Source organism: Aquarana catesbeiana, linkage group LG02 (genome assembly GCF_042186555.1).
Source record: "Aquarana catesbeiana isolate 2022-GZ linkage group LG02, ASM4218655v1, whole genome shotgun sequence".
Lineage (NCBI taxonomy): Eukaryota > Metazoa > Chordata > Amphibia > Anura > Ranidae > Aquarana > Aquarana catesbeiana.
The window spans coordinates 71,762,300-71,770,157 of NC_133325.1; the positions used below are offsets into that span (position 1 = coordinate 71,762,300).

The following is a 7,858-nucleotide window of genomic DNA, read 5'->3' on the forward strand; positions in this document are numbered from 1 at the left end:
TCCACAACATACTGTATGATACGGAAATATAAAATACCTTGGTAGTGTGTGTGTTGCTTTGCTTGCCTGCTCAGAAGATTGTCCCCGTGGGGTGTGGTCACATGATCATGACATCATCACAGCTGCGGAGACCGTGACCGTCCTGGTGATGCAGTTCCAGAAGTAACAAGGACAGCTCAGTTCCTCTCTTGTAATCCTCCACTCAGCATTTCTTCTGTTCATCTAGTGTCTTCTCTCTGCACCAAATAGAGATCACACTGTTCTACATAAAGCAGAAGATGCTGAACAAGACAACATTTGCTCTGGAAAGTTATATTTAAAAAGGGTGTTGCCAGCTTCTTTTAATAATTATATATGCATCAAACACTTTTGATTACCTGATCAATGAACTTACAAGAAGCCAGTAATTATATAAGACCTCTTTTGGTCTGTTAATACAGTGGGGGAAATAATTATTTGATCCCCCTGCAGATTTGGTAAGTTTGCCCACCTACAAAGAAATGAAGGATCTATAATTGTTATCATAGGTGTATTTTAAATGATAGAGACAGAATATCAACCAAAATCCCGAAAAAAAAAACACACGATACAAATGTTATAAATTGAAGTCCAGTGAGTAAAATAAGTATTTGATCCCCCTACCGCCCAACAATAATGCTGGCTCCCACAGACTGTCTATAGCAGTGATGGCGAACCTTGGCACCCCAGATGTTTTGGAACTACATTTCCCATGATGCTCATGCACTCTGAAGTGTAGTTGAGCATCATGGGAAATGTAGTTCAAAAACATCTGGGGTGCCAAGGTTCACCATCACTGGTCTATAGTATTTGCTCATGTGGTACAAAGATCAGTCCTGTCAATTCGTCAAGAAGGTTCTGCTAACAACAGCTCCTTATGTGTATAAAAGACACCTGTAGACAGAATCTCCTTCTTCTATTCAAACCTCACCATCATGGGCAAGACCAAAGAGCTGTCAAAGGACATCAGGGAGAAGACTGTAGACCTGCACAAGGCTGGAATGGGCTACAAGACCTTCAGCAAGAAGCTTGGTGAGGAGACAACTGTTGGAGCGATTATTCGCAAATTGAAGAAATACAAAATAACCATCAATTGCCCCCCTGGTCTGGAGCTCCATGCAAGATTTCGCCTCATGGGGTAAGGAGGATCATGAGAAAAAAGTGAGGGATCAGCCCAGAACTACACGGGAGGAGCTTGTGAATGATATCAAAGCAGTTGGGACCACAGTCACCAAACAAGCCATTGGTGACACAATATGCCGCCATGGATTGAAATCCTGCAGCACCCGCAAGGTCGTTCCCCCTCAAGAAGGACCATGTACAGGCCCGTCTGACGTTTGCCAATGAACATCTAAATGATTCAGAGAAGGATTGGGAGAAGGTGCTGTGGTCAGATGACACCAAAATTGAACTCTTTGGTATTAACTCGACTCACCTGTTTGGAGGAATTAAAATGCTGACTATGACCCTAAGAACACCATCCCTACAGTCAGGCACAGAGGTGGGAACATTATACTTTGGGGCTGTTTCTCCGCTAAAGATACCGGCTGACTTTGCCACATTGAGAGACCAATGGACGGGGCCATGTATTGTAAAACATTGCATGAGAACCTTCTTCCTTCAGCCAGAACACCGAAGATGGATGACAATGACCTAAAACATACCGCCAAGGCAACAAAGGAGTGGCTCAAGAAGAAGCACATCAAGGTCATGGAGTGGCCTAGTCAGTCTCCAGACCTTAGTCCTATAGAAAATTTATAGAGGGAGCTGAAACTTCGAGTTGCCAAGTGACAGCCACCAAACCTAAAAGAGGAAGTAAATCCTGATGGGTTTTACCTACTCTTTTGCTCCCTGCTCAGCGCTAAACCTTTAGCCTTTCAAGATTAAACATGCAAACGGCATCACAGATGTCATTATACTATATTTATTTATATACGCTCACTTTATTGCTAAAATTACTGTGAAATTCAAGCGGTAGCTGGGTGTAGTAAGATGTCCGCTGCCTTCTTCTGACTGCAGGTGTTCTGTCAGATTAGCAAACCTTGTAGCGGTGGAACGCATGCGCAGCTGACAGAACGTCACTTCCGTTACATTATCTAAAGTGTTCGCCAATCTGAAAGAACACCGGTGTTCTATCTGAATACCGCTACCCATCAGAAAATGCAACCGAAGCGACGTTCCCTCGCGGCCATCTTGGTACACCCCACACTCGTCCGCAGTAAACCTACAGTCAGATGGCGGCAAGCGGACATATTTTTACACCCCCCGAAGACTTGCATTTCACACTTATTTTTACCAGTAAATCCCGCTTATTTAGTGAAATACAGTATTTGGAAGTCTGTGACACTGTTTTGATGTTTAATTTTAAAAGCAGCGGTGTTCTGTCAGATCAGCAAACCTGTGAGATCAGCAGGCTTGCCGATGCTTTTAGTGCCGGTTTACACAGGGGCGACTTGTCAGGCGACCTAGCCGCCTGACAAGTCGCCTCCCGTTCTGTACTACGGCACCGTTCTAATAGGAGCGACGCAAGCCGCTCCGACTTAGAAAAAGGTTCCTGTAGTATTTTTGGGGCGACTTCAGGCGACTTGCATTGACTTCTATACAGAAGTCGTTTTGCAAGTCGCCGCTGAAGTCGTGTGCAGGTCGCCTCGGTGAGGCGACCTGCAAGCCCTGTGTGAACCGGCACTTAAAATTCAACATCAAAACAGTGTCACGGACTTCCAAATACTGTATTCCACTAAAAAAGCGGAATTTACTGGTTAAAATTAAGTGTGAGATGCAAGTCTTCGGTGGGTGTAAAAAGATGTCTGCTTTACCGCCTTCTGACTGTAGGCTTACTGTGGACGAGTGCGGGGTGTTCCAAGATGGCTGCCACGGAACGTCACTTCCGTTGCCGTTTCTGATGGGTAGCGGTATTCTGATAGAACGCCGGCTCTAAAAACAAAAAACAAAACAAAAACATATGGTACCTGCAGGCATCATCCCGGGATAACCAGCAAAGGCCCAGCGACGTACCAGAAGTGGTTAAACTCGGGCTAAAGAGTTTGACAGGTGGCACCACGCGCCACACTCACCCCATGAGACCAATGGGGCCAAACCGTAACCGTGACCAGACGCTGGGCTCACAGTTGCGGTCCTCTGGATTGCTTTCAAAGGGCAGTGAACACGCCACCTATCTGAAAGGGACAATAAAGGGTAACTGAAGACACTAGTTCCAGTGACAACCAGGGATTCCCTTCACTGTGCAGGGATTTCCTCTCACTTCCTGTTTTGGTTTTGGGACAGGAAGTGAATGTAAATCCCCTCCCCCCAATGGGATACAAATGGCAAAAAGAAACCTGACAGGGGTTAGAACCCTCCCTTATGCTATCCAAAATGATATATAAAAAAAAGTTGACCTTTAGTTCTAGTTTAACCACTTATGGACCGCCCGCCGTCATTATATGGTGGCTGTTTGATAGCTGCCATAACCGCGGTATATTTTTAAACAGCGGGCGGTCCGTCAACAGATAAAAGTGGTCTCTGCGGGGGATTCGCCACAAGATCACTTTTATCGGCGGTGGGACAGGTGCCCCGCCCATCCCTGGTGGTTTCTGACGCTTACCGGAGCCGTCGGTAGTGGCGGAGATGATAGGGGTCCTTTCCCCTCAGAGACTTAGAGTCGAGGGAGGGAAAGATGACCCCCACTCCGCTCCATAACACTGGATGACGGAAGCGACGTCAAACGTCAATTCTACCCAATGCTCTCAAAGGGGAAATTTTTTTTATTGGAAAAAAAAAAAACTAATTTTTATTTATTTTTTGCTTTTAAGTGTAAATATGAGATCTGAGGTCTTTTTGACCCCCCAGATCTCATATTTAAAGCGGGGGTCCACCTACATCATCTAAAAAAAAAAATATTAAAAGCCAGCAGCTACAAATTCTGCAGCTGCTGACTTTTAATACATGGCCACTTACCTGTCCCAGGGTCCAGCGATGTTGGCGGGGGACGCCGAGAACCCGCTCGGTTCTCGGCAGCTGCCGCCGCCATCCTAGGTGAGGGAATCATGAAGTGAAGCGTTGCGGCTTCACTTCCCGGTTCCCTACTGCGCATGCGCGAGTCGCGCTGCGCGTCCCAAGTGGTCCCCGCTCTCTCCTGGGAGCTGTGTGTTTCCCAGCAGACAGCGCGGAGGGACAGGAAGAGGCATAGACTCCCATGGGAGTGTATGCCGGAAGTGGGTGCAAATACCTGTCTTAGACACGTATCTGCACCCCCCTCCCCCCTGAAAGGTACCAAATGTGACACCGGAGGGGGGGGTTCCGAAAAGCGGAAGTTCCATTTTTGTGTGGAACTCCCCTTTAAGAGGTCCTGTCATGCTGATTTCTATTACAAGGGATGTTTACATTCCTTGTAATAGGAATAAAAGTGACCCAAATTTTTTTTTTTAAAAAAAGACAGTGTACAAATAAAAAATAAATAAGAAAAAATGTTTTTTTTAAAGCGCCCCGTCCCGCAGCGAAGGCATACGTAAGTCGCGCCTGCATATGAAAACCACACATGTGAGGTATCGACGCGATCGTTAGAGCGAGTGCAATAATACTAGTACTAGACCTCCTCTGTAACTCAAAACTGGTAACCTGTGGAAAATTTTAAACGTCGCCTATGGAGATTTTTAAGGATCAAAGTTTGTCGCCATCCGCGAGTGGGCGCAATTTTGAAGCGTGACATGTTGGGCATCAATTTATTAAATTATCTTTCACAAGAAAATGTTTCACAACATTATCTTTCATAGAAAAAAAATTGGGCTAACTTTACTGTTGCCTTATTTTTTAACCACTTACTGAGCACTTAAACCCCCCTCCTTGCCCAGACCAATTTTTAGCTTTCAGCGCTGTTACACTTTGAATGACAATTGCGCGGTCATGCTCAATGTACTTGAATGAAATTTTTATCATTTTTTTCACACAAATGGAGCTTTCTTTTGGTGGTATTTAATCACCACTTGGGTTTTTATTTTTTGCAAAACAAACAAAAAAAACAGAAATAAAAAAAAAAAAAAAAAAAGTTTCATAGTTTGTTATAAAATTTGTCAAACAGGTAATTTTTCTCCTTCATTGATATTCGCTGATGAGGCTGCACTGATGGGCACAGTAAAGGCGACACTGATGGGCACAGATAAGGCGACACTGATGGGCACAGATAAGGCGACACTGATGGGCACAGATAAGGCGACACTGATGGGCACAGATAAGGCGACACTGATGGGCACAGATAAGGCGACACTGATGGGCACAGATAAGGCGACACTGATGGGCACAGATAAGGCGACACTGATGGGCACAGATAAGGCGACACTGATGGGCAGCGATAAGGCGACACTGATGGGCAGCGATAAGGCGACACTGATGGGCAGCGATAAGGCGACACTGATGGGCACAGATAAGGCGACACTGATGGGCACAGATAAGGCGACACTGATGGGCACAGATAAGGCGACACTGATGGGCAGCGATAAGGCGACACTGATGGGCAGCGATAAGGCGACACTGATGGGCAGCGATAAGGCGACACTGATGGGCACAGATAAGGCGACACTGATGGGCACAGATAAGGCGACACTGATGGGCACAGATAAGGCGACACTGATGGGCACAGATAAGGCGACACTGATGGGCACAGATAAGGCGACACTGATGGGCACAGATAAGGCGACACTGATGGGCACAGATAAGGCGACACTGATGGGCACAGATAAGGCGACACTGATGGGCACAGATAAGGCGACACTGATGGGCACAGATAAGGCGACACTGATGGGCACAGATAAGGCGACACTGATGGGCACAAATAAGGCGACACTGATGGGCACAGATAAGGCGACACTGATGGGCACAGATAAGGCGACACTGATGGGCACAAATAAGTCGACACTGATGGGCACAGATAAGGCGACACTGATGGGCAGCGATAAGGCGACACTGATGGGCAGCGATAAGGCGACACTGATGGGCAGCGATAAGGCGACACTGATGGGCAGCGATAAGGCGACACTGATGGGCACAGATAAGGCGATACTGAGGGGCACTGATGAGTGACACTGATGGGTGACATTTATAGGTGGCACTGTGGACACTGATGGGTGGCGTTAGTGGGCACTGGTAGGCAGCACTGGTGGGCACAGAAACCTCTGCAGAGGCTCTCCATGATCAGGACTGATGTCCCTCTCACAGCCGCCGGTGATCGGCTTTTTTTTTTTTTTTCTCGCGTGAGGAGAAAAAATAATCGATTATCGGCTCTGTTTACATCACATGATCCGCTGATCAGGTGGTAAGGTATCGACCACTTACTCCGATCTGCGATCAGCCGAGTCTCATAGACTCGCTGATCACAGAGCGGGGCGCGCAGGCCTGCTCGAGCACGGGAGAACGTCTATGGACGTCCTACTGACAAAGTAGGTCCGCGCTGCAGCCGTCTTTCGGCTATAGCGCGGACGGGAGGTGGTTAATTTAAGAAAAAAAAAAAAAAAAAAGTGCATTTTTTTTGTAAATTGCGCTTGTGAGATCACTGCGCGAATACGGTGTGACATAAAGTATTACAACGACCGCCAGATGTTTTGGAACTACGTTTCCCATCATGCTCATGCACTCTGCAGTGTAGTTGAGCATCATGGGTAATGTAGTTCAAAAGCATCTGGGGTGCCAAGGTTCATCAGCACTGTCCTAGGGTGTCTGAAAAAAAAAAAATATATATATATATAAAATGTTTGGGGTTCTAATAATTTTCTATGAAAAAAAAAAGATTTTACCTTGTGAACAAGTTTGAAAAATAGGCGTGGTTAACGTTGTCATGAGAGTGAGAACACTTCCAATGGGGACACCACCAGTGTAAGAGGGGACCCCCTCCCCCCACACTCTGGGGGACTTCCTGTGGTGTCCCTGGGACAGGAAGTGAAGGGAAACCCCTCTATGGTATACAGACAGTACAGAACACCCCGGCAGGAACTTTAACCCTTAAATACTCCATCCGAATCTACAAAATACAAGTGTTTGTCTCTCCATACAGTTTATTCCGCCCCCACACACTGCACCTGTCACCTCCTACTGCACTACAAGTCCCAGCAATGCTGCCAGCCCTGAGTGGTGTCTGTGATCAGTGACGTCATGGACAAGTTCTATAAGAGGGACCCGAGTAGTTCTGACACCCCACCCCCCCACGCTTCCTCCTCACCTCTCCCGGAATCCTCCGACACTTCTCGCGAGAACTCGCCCCCCCGCGCGCTCACACACACACAAGTGATTCAATGTAGGGTGCGCGCGGCAACGCACGGAGATGCGCCGGAGCGCGTGCACGCCGTTGTAGTATCTGGGAGGAGGAGGGGGAGGGACTGAGGTTTTCACCTGTATTACAGTCATGTTCACCTCTCCAACGTATTCCTAACCACACCCCGCCGGGCGCTCCAGCATTTCCATTGGTCACAAATCACACTTTTCTACGGATTGCTCTTACTAGGTCATGTGACCACTCCGCTTTGGTTTCTGAAGTTTTCTCCCAAATCCTGGAAATGGGAACAGCCCGGATGTGACCAGCAGGGGGCGCTTTATGTCAGGGAGGATGAAGTGTGGTGGGGGTATTGGGGATGCAGAGTGAGCTGTAATGAGGGTGCAGTGTGGGGTGTGCAGGGTAAGGGTGGAGGGACACAGGGTGAGATGTAATACAGATGGCTACAGAGAGAGCATATTGGGGAATTCTGGGAGTGATGTGTAATAGGAGGTGTGGGGTGTGCAAAGTGTTGTATTGGGGGTGCAGAGAGTTAGGGTATGATGGTTGCAGAGTTTTAGGGTATAGGGGATGCAGAGAGTT

The 7,858-nt window shown here is 47.3% G+C and overlaps 1 pseudogene; it reads right to left on the minus strand.

Annotated features, from left to right (window-relative positions):
• Positions 1 to 7,344, minus strand: part of LOC141126961 (phosphatidylinositol-3,5-bisphosphate 3-phosphatase MTMR2-like) — a 72,596-nt pseudogene extending 65,252 nt beyond the window's left edge.
• Positions 7,345 to 7,858: the final 514 nt, after the last annotated feature.